The sequence below is a fragment of the Haliotis rubra genome, unplaced genomic scaffold (genome assembly GCF_003918875.1).
Source record: "Haliotis rubra isolate DU_JTF1 unplaced genomic scaffold, ASM391887v1 Scf346, whole genome shotgun sequence".
In the NCBI taxonomy this organism is placed as follows: Eukaryota; Metazoa; Mollusca; class Gastropoda; order Lepetellida; family Haliotidae; genus Haliotis; species Haliotis rubra.
The window spans coordinates 157,795-177,644 of NW_025767020.1; positions in this window are offsets into that span (position 1 = coordinate 157,795).

Below are 19,850 nucleotides of genomic sequence, written 5' to 3' on the forward strand. Positions count from 1 at the left end.
AAGTGGCAATTAATGAAATAATAAAATAGTTCATCGGGTGTTACCACTCTTTAGGTCATTTCAGTTATTAAAATATGTCCCATAGCATCGTGAATGGCCTGATACAAACTGGGATCTCAATTTCTAAATCTTGCTTGATGGTGCCAATAAATGGACTGTCAGAAAGAGGTGAGGTGAGATGAAATGGGGTTTAACGTCGTACTTAAGAATATTTCGCTCAAATGACGACGTACATGCGTGTGTATGTGTGGCTACATATACTAGCCTAGACATCAGCTGGTTTTATAGTGCTATCCCACTGAGATACCATGCCGCAGTGAAACATGAACACCCCACTTAGACACATTGTACTGACTCCGAGCCGACCAGTCCTTGTTGTAGCTATTAATGCCGAGCGCCAGGCAGGGACCAACAAGTACCATATTTTAACGTCGTTTGCTATGACGCGGCCGGGATCGAACCCGCGACCTATCGCTCGACAGGCGGACGCTCTAACCATCACACCAACGACGTGGCTCTGTCAGAAAGATGAACATGTTGAATGTCTTTCACTGTGGGTTAAGTCAGCACGTGAGTTTTGGTACAAAGTGACCAAAAGAATTACAGAATTGGAAATCAACCCATTCGTTCCCAGGGGGATGTCAACCAATCTGGCTGCCCTTCATGAAAAAGATGTAGTTGTTCCCAATGACAAAACTTCAAATTCATAACCATAATAAATAAGCACAACTGCATTATAATTTGTTTGAGTGAAGATTTTGGTTTTAATAAACATATAAAATAATGACAGTATGTTACCTAAAGAATAGTACCGTATAAAGCTCATATCGGTACTATCAACATTTGACTGAACTCCAATCAAACCCGAAGATTTCCTCTCTTATAATGTATTCACTGTTCCGAAAAATCCACACAATGAGAGAGATATTACATATTTCAGCAACAGGATAACGAACATCCAGTCTCATAGACCATAAGTTTTGCAGAATTAATCGTTCACGATAATGCATACATATACACCTTTTTTTATTGCTTCCCAAGATTACAAAGTAATTTGTACAAAGGTGATGTACAGACAGATAGATGATGTACAGGTATTATGTCAATATCATGTTAATAACGCATATAAAAGGCACTAAAAGAGAAATATGATATCAGGTAAATATGGATACATTTTAAATTCATCAAAGTATTGGGAAGAGAAGGCCCCATTTATGATTGAAATGTTCTATTTTATTATTTTTTGGCATATATGGTTTTCCACAAAGAATATTTCTTTCATACATAAACTGTACATATTACGCCATTATTTCTGTAGGAGACATCTTGGAACCTTGTCATTTGGTATACTTCAAAAGACGAAAGTGGATAATAACCGTCACAAACAAATTCATTCAAAGCATTAGTCTATATACTTCACATCCATTCCTGCGGCCATTTTATGAGACAAATATACATCAGCAGAGCAAAAGAATACCAGGTCTTGACTATGCTGTGAAACATCTCATTCTTTCCAGATAAGCACCGCCCGCACACTCACAACTTGTGAATAGAGCAATTGGTCGAATAACTTCAGATATCAAGAGACCAATTTTTACTTTCTGACATTCTTGGCTCCTTCCGAATTTCCTTGGCAGTGTATACGTGCTCTTAAATGATGTGTTTACCCGTCCGTTAAGCGAATCGCTTCTTTGCCTGTAGTGCGACATGAGGAAACTAATATGGCTGTGTTATAAACTTCAGAAGATGAACATTGCAGCTGTCATAAAAGCTTCACTCGTCTCAATGATGCATGTTATGAACCATTAGCAAAATCAATACATTAGTTGCACAAACACACTTTCCCGATGTAAAATAGTTCTTGTGAGCAGAAACCAGTGTGACAAAACAGTTATTGCTGGGACGACGATGCAAGTTGCGAACAGTTGGTTGGTCGTTTAACGCCGCACTCAGTAATATTCCAGCTATATGACGGCGTTCTGTAAATAAACGAGTCTGAATCAGACAATCCAATGACCAACAGCATGAGCATCGTTCTATGCAATTGGGATATGATGACAAGCATAATTCGTTAACACACTGTATCATTGTGTCAGTCACTGGATTGTCTGGTCCAGACTAGATTGTTTGCAGACCACGCTGTACGTCAAAACGCGGCGTCAAACACATTCACATGATGTTTAATCAAAATTATACAATCGAGTTATATCAGACATTTCTTAAGAAAGTGGAAAGTCTAGGGTTTTGTGGTTTCAATTTATATTTCTATAAACATACTGAGGTATGATTTTGGAGCAAATATTCCTACAATGACAGATAATATACTTAGTTTTCTCCAAACGTTTGATAAGGATACGGATTAAGTCCTATTTGTAATGCAGTTTGTTATGAAGTTAATATCTCATCTTGAAATATGACTGATATAGGTAATAGGTCACGTGTTTAATTACAAAGTGTCAAAGACGGAAAATGTGAGTCACGATGGTTGTCCGACAAGTGAATAGTCCTTCAGTTTGGAACATTCATTGTGTCTCTTGCATCTATTTCTCTAAGTGACATATTTTCACATACTTTACTGATTTCTTAAACGTTAACTAAGAAATGGATTTAATTCAGTTTTCAAGTAAGCAGAGCCTCTGGCAAGAATTTCACAGAGAGCAATCTTATTCACTTGTCCGAGGTGCAAAAGCTAAGCTGCAAATTGACATTTTCTTCTACCATTAAGGAAATGATTATACTTAAGATTTTTTTCAGATCCATCAATTTAGATACGAGGTTGGTTAAAGACCACTTCTTTCGGAAGTGTCGTCTCTACGAACAGATTAAATTGGATACTCTGGACGACATCATCCATCTTGCAAAGATTCATACTTCCAGTATGCAGGCACAGAGGCGATATTGAGGAGTGTTCAGAGTTATAGCTACTGCACATACCATAAGGCTACTGGGTCTTGTATTAATACTCGACATGAAAAATATTCCCTAAACTGTTTCAGTGTAGGTATTTCCAGCTCAGCTACACCACCATTTAATCACAGTCAGCGTTTGCGGAAAGAAAACAAACCCATCGAAAACAGCGGATTCGACGTTGTTGGTTATGAAAGGAAACCATTTCATTTAAGCTATGTTCTCATGGTTTTGTGCTTTATGCACGTGTATTATGCATGCATAAATAGGTCAACTGTCATACTGTCAACATGCTGGACTATGTTCAACAAAAGATATTTTTTTAAGTTTCGGTACTGGAAACAAATTGAACTGGACCAACCTTTTGTCAACTTCTTGGCCTGCAAGCCGATTCCCCCAAAGCTGAATCGTCTGAGGTTCTGTCTGGACTTGGCATTCTCTCTGAGTGACAGCTTCATTTTGAACGTTGCTTGAAGTGTCACTTACGTCATATGACCTGACTTGACTTGACATGCACGTGTCGACATTGCAGAATCAGTGTGTGTCCGAGAGCTCCAGGGTATTACGCAATGTTCCGAATGTTGACAACTCTTGTTGTAAAAATATTACAGTCACGTGTAGCAAGAAGCTGATGTCGTAAACACATATCCACGTACAAATCATCCAATTCATTGTCATTTTCTTCCTCAGGGCCCCGTTCCTCAAAGCGATCGTAGCGCTAAGATGATCGTAACTCCCATACTTTAACATAGACTTACGACTATCGTAGCGCTACGATCGCTTTGAGGAACAGGGCCCTGGACAATAAAGCTATCTGAGGTACAACGAACGTACACTCAATGTCGAACAATCGGCACGGACTGCTTTCAGTGAAAGGCACGAGCTTTTCGTTACCTAACTATTTGCACGTGCAAAATGCGCCTCGTGCATTGACATTGCTTCGCTGTTGTATCACCCGTTTTACCGTGTATTACTGTACAGACTGACTGACTGAGTTTGGTTTTACGCCGCTTTTAGCAATATTCCAGCAACATCACGGCGGGGAACACCATAAATGGGCTTCACATATTGTACCCATTGTGGGGACTCGAACCCGGGTCTTCGGCGTGACTAGCCAACGCTTTAACTGCTAGGCTACCCCACCGCCCCACATTACTGTACAGAAACACAGGTAGATTTTGATTCAGTCCCATGTGATTTTGGCGGTTTGTTAGATTGATTGACTGGTTGATGTTTAACACCTCACACTCAGCAATAATCTAGCTATGTGACGGTGGTCCGTAAATATTTGAGTCTGGACCAGGCAATCCAGTAATAAACATCATGAGCATCGATCTACACAATTAGGACATGATGATATAAATCAACCAAGTCAACGAGCATGACCACCCGATTCCGTCAGTTGCCTCTTACGACAAGCATGGGTTGGTGAAGACCAACTGACGCGAAAAACACTTTCCCTCCAGAGGCAAGAACCTGACCAGAGAAAAAGACAAAACACCATTCCATATTCGATTGTAGTACTGAATCGTGAACATGTGTTTATATACACTGTCAAATAATGAATAAAGATGGTAATAATTACATGGAGTGTCTCAAGTAATTCGCTCAGATGTCTCTATTAATGCACCCGACATAAATGGTTAGTTCCAATATCTAAAATGTTATCAGTGTATGAATACATATGACCCGTTTGGTATAATTTACCAGCAATATAGTCAATCACTTCAAGATGTCGAAACGCTATAATGACAATGTCATATTTTATTTCAACCTTCAGAAAAAAAACATAATTATTTTTTGTTTTCAGCTACATGTCCCAGACGAATGATGATTGATTAATTAGAAACTAGAGTGTGGAAAGATACACCGCACACACACAAATCCATCAGTCTGGGAGACACAGTTTTGAAGCATACACACCAGAGACAGATACGGGATGACTCATACCTATGTTGATGTATGTCCGGCAAGAAGAAAGATTTCTTATTCTAGGATTTGATACAAAGGTGTCGGTGAACTTGGTGTATGTCCTTTTCTCGAAGCCCAAAAGTAACCATTGAATGAATGAAGAACAGACCTTTATAAATCTTCAAAACTAACAGAATGTATCATGGATAGAGACAAGTATGTTATACCCAGCATCTGTTGGATAAAACTCACGATCAAGGCACAATGGAACTTGTTCTTGCTAAGCGGCGGTGGGGTAGCCTAGTGGTTAAAACATTCGCTCGTCAAGCTAAGATCCGAGTTCCCCACATGGTCTCAATGTGTGAACCCCTGCCTTGATATTGCTCGAATATTGCTAATGGCGGCATAAAACTAAACCCACTCTTGTTTAGCCGATATGATACAATTTGACCCGCATCAGAAAGGCTAAATGTATTTAAATACTCAATGAGGACAATTAGATTATTGCTACATCCTACGTATGATTTATGAGTGGGAGTACAATGAGGGAATTTGTTGGATAACATTATTAACATACTTAGTGGTGTTTTGGGAACCTTTAGTCTTCAATCAATGGCACTCGTCAATTACATTACTCAGTTAGTGTTGCTGGGACACTTTTGTTAGTTTGAATAACGGGATAATTTATAACTAAATGTTTAGTTGGAGAAGAATGAAAGGTATTACCGACTATTGAGTGGGACAAGGATGAAAATTCGATTACATATACGATATATATTTTTTTTTACATTTGAATAAGGGAAATTACGTGTTCGCTGTTTTTTCGTTAACACGCTGGCACTACGGTGACCCACTTATTTCACAACTGTCATGTATTAGAATTATAGGTCAGAGAACAAAGGATTAGTTTCAGCGAGCTTCGAGAAACAACGATTATCTGTCACCTGTGAATGAATGGTCAATGCCCGACCCGTTGTCTTGAGATTTACGGCATTCATTCACACGAGACAGACAAACGAAGGAAATATCGCCCAAAAGGCAAAATATTTTTATCAAACTGTGATGTCGTCAATAGCAGATAACGTGACATGCTTTCAGATATCAGCACCCGTGAAGATCCGGGTTAGAATTAATCTTCAGCAACCCACGCTTGTCGAAAGCGGAGACTAACGGGATCGGGTGGTCAGGTTCGTTGATGGGTTTGACACATGTCATCGTATCCTAATTGCGGAGATCGATGCTCATGCTGTTGAGCACGGGATTGTCTGGTCCAGGGGCTCCTTTCACGAAGCAACCTTTACTAAGGTTACCCTTAACTCCCATTCTTTAACATTGCACTAAGGTTACCTTAGTGACTTACGATCACCTTAGTGCTTCGTGAAAAGAGTCTCAGACTCGATTATTTACAGGCGGCCGCCATATAGCTGGAATATTGCCGAGTGCGGCGTTAAACAACAAATCAATCAACCAACCAAACAATCCTCAATGATCCAAACTCAATTGTGCACCAACAAACATTGGGACAGAATTGAAAGCATAACGGTCCATTTGGTTATGTGTAAACATACAATATACCGCGAGACATTTGAACAATCTTTGTCTGCACTTGAGACAGATATATGAGAGATACACGAAGGCAATGTATTCATAGAATTTACTTTCACTTTACATGCTTGACGAATTAAAGGGTATGTTTAGCCACACTGTATTGTATTACATGTGAAGGTGTAATTTAAAAGCGAATTTTGCATGCTGCGTCAAACATTTCTTACAAAAAATAAAGGAAGTATTGACAACTAGCAACCGGAGTTATCACTACACTTAACAGTGTGTCTCCGCATATACTGTCACATAACTCTTACGTGCAAATGATCACGAAATATCTATTATATTTCCATGTATATATTGGCATATTTACAGTGTAAGGCAGGGACATATATCTAATAGAATATCAGTATTCAACGTATTGCCACCTTTATGCCCCTGTTTATCTGAGACTTGATTATTTACAGACCGCCGCCACTCAGCTGGAATATTGCTGAGTGCGGCGTTAAACACCACCCTGTTTATTTGACTAGACTTTTGACAATGCACAATGCTCGTGGAACAAACCACAGTTTATCGTCAGCGCGACCTGCGTACTGATAAAAGTGCAGTGCTTTTGTCTCATACTGTATGTATATCGTAGTGGGTATAATAGAGCGACTATTGCTACCATCAACGTTTCACAGACCGTCTATCGGACATAAATAATTTATTTCATACAAACATTGAAAAATGCTGAGCAAGTGTGACACGATGGTACACATCAATAGACAGACATTGACAGAGACAAAGCAAGAGAAACAAGACGCGGCTCTCCAATAAACTCATTATTCTAGTGAATGTTCGTGATCCCTATCATTTTAAGTGCTTTGTGATGTTGATCAATAGAATCTAAAATTCTAAAAAGAAGTATTATTGCACGTTTATTTCGTTTAGGAAAACATAATGGCTTCTTTTAATCAGGGTCGAGCCGCTTTGTCTCCAGTTCTGTAGATTCTGTGGGGTTAGGAGTGATGCTACGAGACATTTATATTCCACGGATTAAAATATTTTCTTTTGGTGCCAAAATATTGGGGTTTTTTCAACCTAAAAGGCATCAGACCCCATTCATAACATTTTATGCTGTTACAAGATATTGCTTCAACAGCTCAACCCGATGCGGGCACACACGTTTGTTATTGAACGCCGCACTTAGCAATGTTCAGCTTCATGGCGGCGGTCTGTAAATAATCGAGTCTAGACAAGACAATCCAGTGATTCATATCATGAACTTCGAGGAGACAATGAAAGTCAGCAACCCAGTCGCCAAAAGCCTGACCATCGATTCTGTCAGTCGCCTCTTATTACAAGCATGGGTTCCTGAAGACCAGTTCAAACCCGGATCTTCACGGGTCACATACATAAGGGCAGAATTTTTATTTTTGTGTCTCTCATCGCCCGACCAACCCTAATTTTATTGCCGACCCCGCCAAAAAAACCCACCCCACATCTCCCCCCCCAAAAAACAAAAAAGAAAAGAAAGAAAAAAAATTCATTCCAACACTGCCGACTCGAACCGAGAACGTACCAACTCGTCATATAAATTGTTACCAAAATAATCAGAGTTATGACCCTTGGCAACAGACCGACCATGATGTCTGATACTCTCGCACAGCAGACGAAAACGAAAACGAACATCTGGTCTATTTTGAAGTATCACATTCATATCCCTTTTAAACCTTCTAAAATGTATGCACTCTATACACCCATCCATGGGTTGCTGAAGACCAGTGCTAACCCGGATCTTCACGGGTCACATACGTACGTACGTGTATGGATATTGGCAGAATAGTTTTTCTCGAAGTTAATCGCAACGCGTTTGGGTAACAGTTGAGTGAACAAGTGAACAAGTGTGAACGCAACCATATCAAGTTATTATTGTTGGAGTTATTTTATTAGCAAATCATTCCATTTGCAGCGCCTTTCAGACCCCTAAACATAGCAATCTAAGCGGCTTGGATGTGTAATGATGAAAAGTGATTTGTGTCTTGGTGAATCAGTCACATCATTTCCTACATCTTATGTGTTTTTGTTCTTTTTTGTTTAACGCCGCACTCAGCAATATTCCGACTGCATGGCGGCGGCGTGGACCAGACAATCCAGGGTTTGATATCATGAGCAACGATCTGCGCAGTTGGGATGCGAAGACATGCGTCATCCATGTAAGCCAACCCGACCACACACTATTGCTAGTCGCCCCTCGAGACAAACATGGCCCGTTGAAGATGAACTTCTAACCCGGATCTTCTCATGTGTAGCGTGGGTACATTCGGAATAGAATGACTCTTCAATTGCAGCCCAAAGCCGATCTTATTAAACATGACGTCTTTTCTGTTGTCAGAGCAAATCGTCTGAACCCATGTCCGTATAGGGTTAATGAGAAAGGAAACAGGTAAGTAAGTCATGTTTCACGCCTCTGTAAGCAATATTACAGCAATATCACGGCGGTGGACATAAGAAATGGGCTTCACACATTGCACTCATGAGGGGAATCGAACCAGTGCCATCGACGTGACGCTTTAAATACTAGGTTATCCCACTGTCCGAAGAGGACGAAGAAGACACATTCACCCACAGGTAAAACTGTACCGCGCTTATACAATTATTATGAACGTTATCCCACCTTAGTACAGAAAACCGAAGGCTGGAATGTATGCAATCATACAAATATTGTGAACCTGTACGTATCATTAGTAAAACGGTACCTAGGCTGACGCGTGGACCTTCTACATACCAGATAATTTCATTGGTGAAGAGTATGATGGAGTCCACATAGAGTATGGACTGTCATATTCAAGAGCTATGTCGAAAAGGCCATTTTCATTTAAGAAACATCGGCAAAGTAAGGCATCTTATGTCCCAGGAAGCTGCCGCTGCATTAGTTCGAACACTGATATTCTCACGCCTGGACTATTGCAATAGCCTACTGTGTGGTGTGTCACAAGAATCTGTTTCAAAGCTACAAAAAATACAAAATACTGCAGCCCGAATTGTGTGTCTTGCTCCAAGGTTTGCACATATACAGCCACTTCTACGATCCCTACACTGGCTGCCCATCTCAGCTAAAATTGAGTTTAAAGTCCTTGTACTCCCATACCAGTGCCTTAACGGTATCGCGCCATCCTATTTGTGTGAACTTGTAAGCCAGTATAATCCAGCCAGAACTCTCAGATCCCTGTCCCGAATTCTGTGCAGTGCCTAGATACAGACTAAAACGAATTGGATTCAGATCATTTGCCTATCAATCAGCTGTTCTATGGAATTCTCTGCCCGAAGATCTCAAAACAGCCAAAAGCCTGCTCTCCTTCAAAACTCTCCTCAAAACGTTTCTATTTAAGAAGTACTTTGTCTAGACTCTCACCCAAATAACTTTACTTGTAGCGCCATGAGCATACCAGCTGGCGTGGAGTTTGGCGCGTTACAAATTCACTCATTATTATTATATACTACTGAGAACATACGCCTAAATGCATGTACCTAAAGCAGTACAGGGTGGTAGCAGTCACCGTGAACGTTACCACGGTACGTAGGCTGACGCGTGGACCTTCTATACACCAGATAATTTCATTGGTGAAGAGTATGCCCACATATACTACTGAGAACAAACGCCTAAATGCATGTACCTAAAAACGTTACAGGGTGGTAGCAGTCACCGTGAACGTAACTGCAGTGTAGTAAATGCTTACATCTGTACGATCTTATGCAGCTACCGTAAACGTTACTACATAGTGGCATATGCTTGCAACTGTACGCTCTAATAAACTTTTCGTGAACTAAGTGTGGTGGAGTAACATAATTTATACAAGCATGTGATGTACTGAGGATGGAAGCATCGCTGTATCCATGAAGGGCATTCTCGAGAGGAACATAAACAGGGTCCCCAACGTGACTACCAGACTCCATGACCTTCACCTAACCCACTACCACTGTCCCGAAGGACGAGAAGTTCGTCATACAATCATGCGCCATGGGCAAGTAATGATGATTACTCTAAGCTTTTTAACTGAATAACGCGCTGTTGCCTCTTACAACAGTTGCTTTATAACTTTCGCAGACAGTTATATTCAAACGACACGTATTACTGGCGTCTTGAAACTTTCTGTTGTGTTTGTTAGTGTGAATAATATGAGTTTTTGCTGTTGTTGAATATTTGCTTTGAAGCCCCACCAACGTTATTAAAAATTTATTCTCAAAGATTTTCAATTTTTAAACCTGGTTGCTTAGAAAACTTTACTGGTGTCATTCCGTTCCTATACATTTATGAGAGTCATTTTCATAACAGCGTTCACACTGAATTATGCACTTACCCAACTGAACAAATATGATAAAAACCTAACAGAATTTGAATTATAAATGTTTAAAACCACTCCTGTGATGAATATGTATAATCCAATAACAGTTTTACGAAGAGGATAAGCGTTAGCTCATCGGAAAAAGTGAAAAACCATGTTCCCTTCGGTTGTACAAATGATTACATATTTGTGTGTTTGTGTTTTATACCTAATGTAAACATACATTTAGTTTATTTTCAAATTAGGCAAGGTTGGAATGAACTCTAATAACTTGAGGGCTCTTTTAACAATGTTTCAGCCAATTCTCTGGGAACAGTGAGAATAAATTTCACATATTTCATTTTCATTTTTGGAAATGAAACATGGATGATGTTAACAATAAAATACATCAATACGCCAAGTACATATTTTCAAACAGGAGATTCCACAGGTTTAATTGAATGCACTGTCTCCGTTCTGTGTTGCTTTGAATCATTTTGTAAATTAAAGCGACAAGTTTGTCTCCATAATTATAAGAAATCTGTAGAAGAGCAGAACCAATGCACGATTCCAACTAAATCATAAACCTTTCCAAATAGACTACGGGGCAGTAATCAATAAAGATGTTTTAAAACAGTCTAGACGAAGATAATCCAACAAGGGTAGTCAGCATTTATTGTCGATCAAGGTCTTAAGGCTATACTCGTCCATGTAAATCAAAGAAAACAGGAGAACGCACACACTCTCGTAACCGACTGATCAAATTGCAGAAGGGTTATATGCAAAGAAGGAAAATCCTTTACGAACAGTCAGGGTTACTTCCTGTAACACACAGACCTTAAGAGATGAAGGATAACCTCAGACATCTCCAAGCAGTGTCTGGTCTGGCTTGTCTGTGGCCGAGGGTCTAAATTAAATATATGTAATTATAGTTTTGCAGATGAGCGACTCGTCTGTCACTCGCACCATCCCTCTCGAGTCTTCCTCTGTCTGCCCTGTCAATAGAATATTCATCCCCTGAGAACAGATTAACTATTATCGAATGATAATTTATCAACAAAGTAGCCCATTCTATCCCCTTCCAAGAATCTACCACCAGTAGACTTGTCATCTCGTTAACAGATTAATCATCCACTGTCAACAGATTGACGTCCACTGTTAACAGATAAACATCCATATGTTATCATCATGTATCGTGTAGTTCTGAGGGGAAGGGGCGATGTGGTAGCCTAGTGGTTAAAGCGTTCGCTCGTCACGCCAAATACCCGGGTTCGATTCCCAACATGGGTACAATATGTGAAGCCCATTTGTGGTGTCCCCCGCTGTGGTCTTACTGGAATATTGCTAAAAGCGGCGTAAAACTAGACTCATCCATTCACTACTGAGGAGATTTGAACAATGATTTCAACCTTTTAGTAGCATTATTTTCTGATCACATATATTCACATTATGTGGATGACAATGCTAAATGAAATAACGCATGATCCACCTACTCACCACCATATGTCAGTGTATTAATAATCAATTAACTGATTGGAGTTAAACATATTTAGTCAGCAGATCAACCTTGAATTATCAAAAATTGTAAAACATTATCAAGGGATTAACTATCCTATCAACTAAAAACATTCCACCGTTTTGAACGAACATCCCCTACCGCTGAGAAAAATATCAAAATTCTGTGGGTTTATTTTAATTCACTACCAGTTGGTCTCTGAAACAATTTCCGTTCTGATGTGGACTGTTATATGATTCCTCACTCAACATAAATATAAAATGTACTGTGATCAATGATCTATCCTAAGATAATCGCCATTTTCGAATGTATGCTACAGGGTGTAAATGACAAAATTGTGACGAACGCATGTACATATAACTATCATTAAATATTTGCAAAAGCTCTATCTACGGGTCATGGCATTATATTTTTGCGTGTTCTTTAATACCACACTCAGCAATTTTCCAGCTTTATGACGGCAGTGTGTAAATAATCAATTCTGGACAATCCAGTGAATGACATCTTTAAGCATCGGTGAACACAACTGTGATAAGATTACTTGCATCAACCAAGTCAATGAGTAATAGACTGAGTATGGTTTTACACCTCTATTAGCAATATCCCAGCAAATATCACGGCGGGGGACACCAAAATGGGATTCACACATTTTACCCATGCGGGGAATCTAACCAGGTCTTCAGCGAGACGAGCGAACGCTTTAACCACTAGGCTACCCCACCGCCCTCAACCAAGTCAGCTAACCTGACCAACCGATCACGTTAGTCGCCTCTAATTTCAAGCATGGCTTGCTGAAGTCTAATTCTAACTTGACCTTTTTTTCACATGGAAAAACATAAATGAATCTCCATTCATAATGTACCGTTAATTGGTCACAAATATCAAAGTATACTACTCACACTTTGCTAAGGATCACAAAATTTCACAACTTGACTTACACGTAGAGTTATGATTTGAAATTGTATCCATTTAAAACTGGATAAATAACAATATGGTAACCCCTCTTTAGGCACACAACCACTGTCATCTAACCTTATGCACTTGATACATGAGTAACAATAAAAATGGTTTTCATGGCACCAATCAACCATGTTGCAAATCATGGAATGAGTCATTGACAAGTACACAACACCTGTCAATAGCAGGTATGAGATCCACAAGATAAAATGACATACTGAAACCTAGGATCGATGCTTACAATAAGGTTTGATATTTAAACCAAATTTGACCCTATATGATAGTTTTCTGTTGAATCCAAGATTTGATCCTTAGCAAAGTGTGAATAGTATATTTGAATCTGGGTATCCAGGACATAAATCATTAATCTGTCATTTGCCATTCTTTATTGAAAAAATTTTACTCCAGACACTAAATCTTTTGTAAGTAATAAAGATAGCCAGGACAGCCGATGCATCTGAAGGAATTGCTTGAACACAAGTGCCTTTTTTACAAGCTGTCGTAAGAAGCGACATAAAATCCACATAAATTAGCCTCCACAAACGATTTGGTCCTTAGTCGTTATGACGTCATTGCTGACATATTCCGTGCCTCTAGATGAACATAAAAGCCTGTCACTGTATACTTGTATATCTCTACTGATTTTGATGACTTGGGCATCATATCACATTTCCAGACATTATCTTCTGTGGCTCATATGTAGGTTAAGCTCGGTGGACATTAAAACCTCTTACAAGCAGCTAATCGCATGAAATCAATCTCACAATTTTTCCGCAAAAAAAGATCTGTTTTCCTCACGGTCATATTAATGACATGTAGGTTAACAACATGCTATTGTGAGCTTCTAGAGTCTCCAGATTAGATCTGGGGGCTTATCAATGACGTAAGCCAGCCAAAAAATTAAAACAAAAATTCTTTTGCATGCGACTTTTTATTTGAAAGGATACATCTGTAGCTGAATCAGAGAGAGAGATCGTTTTATGGTTTATAAGGTTATAAAGTGTGATTTTATAAAAGAAGTAAATCAGTAATCAGCAATACGTGGTTTTGTTATTAGGTTTGTTTGTTTGTTTGTTAATCCAGCTGTATGGCAGCGGTCTGCAAATAATCGAGTTTGGACCAGACAATCCAGTGATCAACAGCATGAGCAACGATTTCCGAAATTTTGACAGTATGACATGTGTCCTCGAAGTCAGCGAGTCTGACCACCCGAACCCGCTTGTTCCCAATTACGACTAGCGTGGGTAGGTGAAGACTATTTCAAACCCGGATCTTCACCGGCACGATATGTTGTCATGGTTATCATATTTGATGAAATATAAAGGTCCACATGAATTAGGGAAACCTATGAGCACAAAAACTAAAGATCATGAACTGGGGATTTGAATTTGTGCGTGCCATAAAACTATGGTTATTTAAAACGCTGTTGGCTCCTTTAAAACATCAGTGAATTCATACTTTTAAGAAACCGTAAAAAAAACTTATGTACTAGATCATCTAGTGTTACTGGAGGCTACTTCCATAGAAATTAACTAGATTCATAAAGGGTAAAATCACTGAAATCTGATTATGCCTATAAAAGGCAAACTATTTCCTTTCATCTCGATGTGATCTTTCCTTAATGCTCGTCACTGAAGTCAGTATTACTTAATGAATAAGTCCCCAACATCACCAAGATAAAAACACTTGCTTTTGTAATCATGCATAGAAACCCTTTATGTTTTGATTAAATTATTTGCGGAATATCCACGCGGTTATTATAACAACCCCTCCATTCCTGGCCAGTCCTCGTTTATCTTTATCGTACATTGATAATGTAGTATGTGCAAAGGATCGAAAGCAGGCACACATCAACGGAAAAAAAACTACGTGTAATGTATAAACTTTCAAAAATATTCATCTGAACAGCGGTTTTTATTTCCAAAGAGATCACTTACTGAAAAAATACATGGTGTCATTACTGCTTAAACTGATGAACAATCAGAAAGTTTTTAAAGCCCTCCTAAATAAAAAAATCCACCAAGGCAGAGAATAATCAGTAATGATTACTGCTGAAGTATATCCCACCGGGCATTAAAAGCAAAATAGCAGAAACATATTGGATCCTTGAAAATAGTGATAACGCCAATAAAAGCAATACAACCATTTCTTTATCATGAGTACATTGCACTCTATCATAAGCATGACTCTTGCGTTTGTGAAATTACCAAACTTTTCTTTTCAAAAATAAATAATGCACTTATCTCAATAATTCAATCAGCCTTCTGGGAAGCTGCCGTATAATTTAAAAAAACAAAACAGAATTACGCATTTAGATTACAATATTAACTTACAAAGTTCGAATGAATTAATGCAACGTTGCATTAAATCGACTCTCGCGTCTCAACCAGCCGAACATTATTTCAAGCGAACCCCGAAGAGTTATGTCCATTGGAGCGCTCTTTACAAATATCCTGCGCACAACGTGTGGTTGAAACCAGTTCGGCAAACACCGACAACACCGCGTGCGACAGTTTTCGATGTACTGAGCTATTGTTTACATTCCATATTTCGCCTCGAAATTTCAATCTCCGTATCGTATTCAAGTCGTAAGAGGCAATACGTCTTTTATTTCATCAATAGGAAGCTAAAGTGAGTGCATATGCCCCAATATATATAATATAGGCCAAAATATTATCGAAAATGTGCGACATTACGCCTTTGTGCCTTTAAATTCTGATACCGGCGTAATAAAAGATTTTGTATTCTGCCTCGACGATGACACCTGGGACAAAGACATGAAACGGCAAGTCACTTGAGCTAATGTTCTATACGGTACTGGCAGCCAAATCTGTCTAAGTTAACGACAGTCTGTGTCTCTGATTGACAACGTAAATAACAATCTTTGGGATCCAATGACACACAATAAGTCAGGTTACACAATGTAACAATATAGGTTGCCCGTCCTGTGTAGTCAGCTCTTACGATATGGGGGCTTTGTTTACCACTGGTTGTACAGACGTGTCCACCTGTATTGCCTTCATATTGCGAGAGAATAGTAGGTGGGTGGGTGGTTATGATAAAACGGGATGGGATAAAACGTATGCTTGAAGCCTACTTGAATATATATAGGTAGGTAGTTTCTTTGTTTGTTATTCAACACCGCACTTAGCAATATTCCAGCTATATGACGGCGGTCTGTAAATAATCGAGTCTGGACCAGACCATCCAGTGAACAAGAGCATAAGCGTCGATCTACGCAATTGGGATACAATTACATCTGTCAACCAAGTCAGCCTGCCTGACTACCCGATCCCGTTAGCTGGAATATTGCTGAGTGCGGCGTAAAACTAAACTCACTCACTCACTTACAACAAGCTTGAGTTGCTGAAGACATGGTGGGACATGAAGGAAACAACGTCCAACATTGCACTCAAACTAGCGAAATTCGTTAAAAGGACGGCTTTCTCAGGTCTCCCCTACTACCTCGTCCTTTTAAACGAGTGGACACTCAACAAGTGGAACGTTTGACAAACGCACTCATTCCATGTTATTTTCCAATCGGGGATAGACAGCTCTTACCGCCAGTGCATGCTATCTGTTTGTTCAATTTTCGTCTCGTCGTCATGGTGTTTTGAGTGTAGAAACATAGCATGTGTGGACAACGAGAGAACATGTTAACCTCCTATAATCATCCAGATGTCAGTGGAATGTAAACATGTCGATATTGAATTACATCCTTTGGGATGAGGACAGTTAGTCCATGTAAAATCACTAAAAGTATTCCAGTTGGGATGTAAGCCCTGATCAAACTGTGCTGTTTTACATGGGGAATTGAAAACTTGAAACAGAGCTGTCCCAGGAATGTAATGACCATGCCATCATGGACAGTCAGTCGATCTCGCGAAACTCTACGAGATAACGCGGGATTAAGTTTTCGAGTATTACTTGAGTAGAAGCTTGCTTATGTTTACCTCAGTTGGTGAATTTGTAATCGAAAGTTTCGACAGGCTTAAAAAGCTGGTCTCATGCAAAAGAGACCCTCTTTGAAATAAGATCCACAAAGAGTTGCCATTTTTTACTGAGAAATCAATTTGACTGCAAACGCCTTTGCAGAGAATGACCAAATTTAGTGTTGGTTCACACAACTATGACAACTAGAAGCTGCAGCGGACATCGCATTGTTAAGTGAGTGAGTATGTGGCCTCAACATTTGTACACTGACAAATATTGAAATTTCTTCTCAAAAGACCGTCAGCCTCAACCTTCTTTATCACTGATGGTAAGGGACCGTTCATAATTTATGGCTAAGGGGGGTGATGTTGATTTTTATGGAGAAGCATGTGCTATGGGACTGACCCCCTCCTAAAATAAATGTACAAAGTAAGTGACCCCCTCACTGCATGTCATGTACAAAATCAATGACCCCCTTTCCCCTTCCCATAATTTCTAAGCATAGTTTTTAATAATATTTATGTACAAAACTGCTGAACCCCCCTAATAGACGTGTATAAAATTGATGACCCCCCTATATTCCCAGAACAAAATTCAGTCTAAGTAAACTTAAACTCAGTATTATTCGTTACACTGCTATACTGAGTCTAACAAAACCTTGTGGAAGGTCGCGTCAGGTAACCTTTGAGCGACCTATGACCGCCCAATCAAACGCGAGACGGCCGAACGGATTTAACCAATCAGATAAATAGGGTTCGGTGGGACTTACAAAATGGATTTTCTCTTCCACGTTCGCCAACACTGATCTCCCAACAAATGAAAATTGCATAAAACACAGATATTTGCCCTGCATTATATACGCTTTGGGGTTTCTGTTGACATGGCTATCATTAGCTAATATTTCAGCAAGCTCACATGCTTGAATATTGACAAAACGCTAATTTCAGCGACTGTTTACTCACTGCTGTGGCGTGCCTCACTAGGAACCGATCGTACGGAAAACAGCATTCGGGAATTGTTCGGTACAAACTTTTTGGAGGTAAAAGTTCAAAAGGTATGTGCGAATGTCAACTTTCGCGATTTGGTAAGCTGTGTTCTGATTGGTCAATTGAAAAGGTTATCTTACGCGAACTTCCACAAGGTTTTGTTAGACTCAGTATAGCAGTGTAACGAATAATACTGAGCCTAAGTTTACTTAGACTGGAACAAAATGGGTACTATTGCTAAAAGCGGTGTAAACCCATACTCACTCACTCACTCACGTAAAAAAAGAAAAGAAAAAGAAAGTGTAATGTTTTCGTACACCAGAGAATCGGGGAATTACAGTTATGTTGAAAAAACCTCGGAAAAATCTCCTAATCAACCATAAAAATAACTTACAATGTGATTTAACTACCTGCGCATCGGAACACAGCAATTTTGTGAGTTTGTGTCAAATCGTTTTTAGCCCTAAAATAAATATCTATTATTTGCAAGAATTGGTTTAACTTCCTGGATTGAAGAGTAAAAAATATGAAAAACCTAGATGTGTTTTCTTCTTGAAGTATAAGGTCAGGAACTCCTCTGGGCGATCATATTCCCATATTATTTGGAATACGTGGTTTCACGAACAGTCTGAAGTTACTTTTTAAAGTACGCCAACTATAAAAAACATCACATACTGCTTATTTAATTATTAACACAAAAATGAGGTTAACAGCACGTTATAATTTTCCATCGATAAATGCAACTCAAACCCCCCTCATTCGATTAGCTTAATAGGCTTTGTTTTTTTCTGCTTTATGAAACATAGAAATCACTTGCATTTTTTATCATGGCGTATGTGATGTTACATGATACCGACGCATACGCGTGTAAACGATGCATACGCAGCTTTAAACAAAACCGAGGTTATTTACTGAAGTATACAGATACGGCCTCCTATAGTCCGTTTCACATGTTTCGGGTGAGTGAGTGAGTGAGTGAATATGGTTTTACACCGCTTTAAGCCATATTCCAGCAATATCACGACGGAGGGCACCAGAAATGGGCTTCGCACATTGTACAAATGTTTGGAATCGAACCAACGACGAGCCAACGCTTTAACCACTAGGTTACCTCACCGCCCCATGTCGTAGATGATGTACACTGTACTACTACGGCAGAATCATAACGTCTCCAAATCATCTGGTTTTATTCGTGTCAACAATTGTATTTCAAATGAAATTTAACTCACGCTCCTCAAGCTCCCCGCCGTTACTGCAGTGTCCCATAATTGATAATTATGATAATGGTATCATCACCATCGCTCTACGCAATTGGGATACGATGACCTGCATTAACCAAGCCTGACCGCCCGATCCCGTTTGTCGTTTCTTACCACCAGTATGGGAAGATGAAGACCAATTCTAACCAGGATCTTCACATGCCCATGGACCCGTGAAGGTCCGGGTTAGAATATTGATCTTCAGTAACCCATGCTTGTCGTAAGAGACGACTAACGGGATCAGGTGTTCAGGCTCGCTGAATTGGTTGCCACATCGGTTCCCGATTGCGCAGATCGATGTTCATGCTGTTGATCAGTGGATTGTCTGGTCCAGATTCGATTATTTACAGACCGCCGCCATATAGCTGGAATATGACTGAGTGCGGCGTAAAACTAAACTCACTCACTCAGCCACATGCCCATGACCGTAGGTACTGAGTAGAAATGAAACTGTGGCTCAGGTACACATAACAGACGAGTGAAACATGATTAGAAGAATTGTATTTTTCGATGACTCTCTACAACC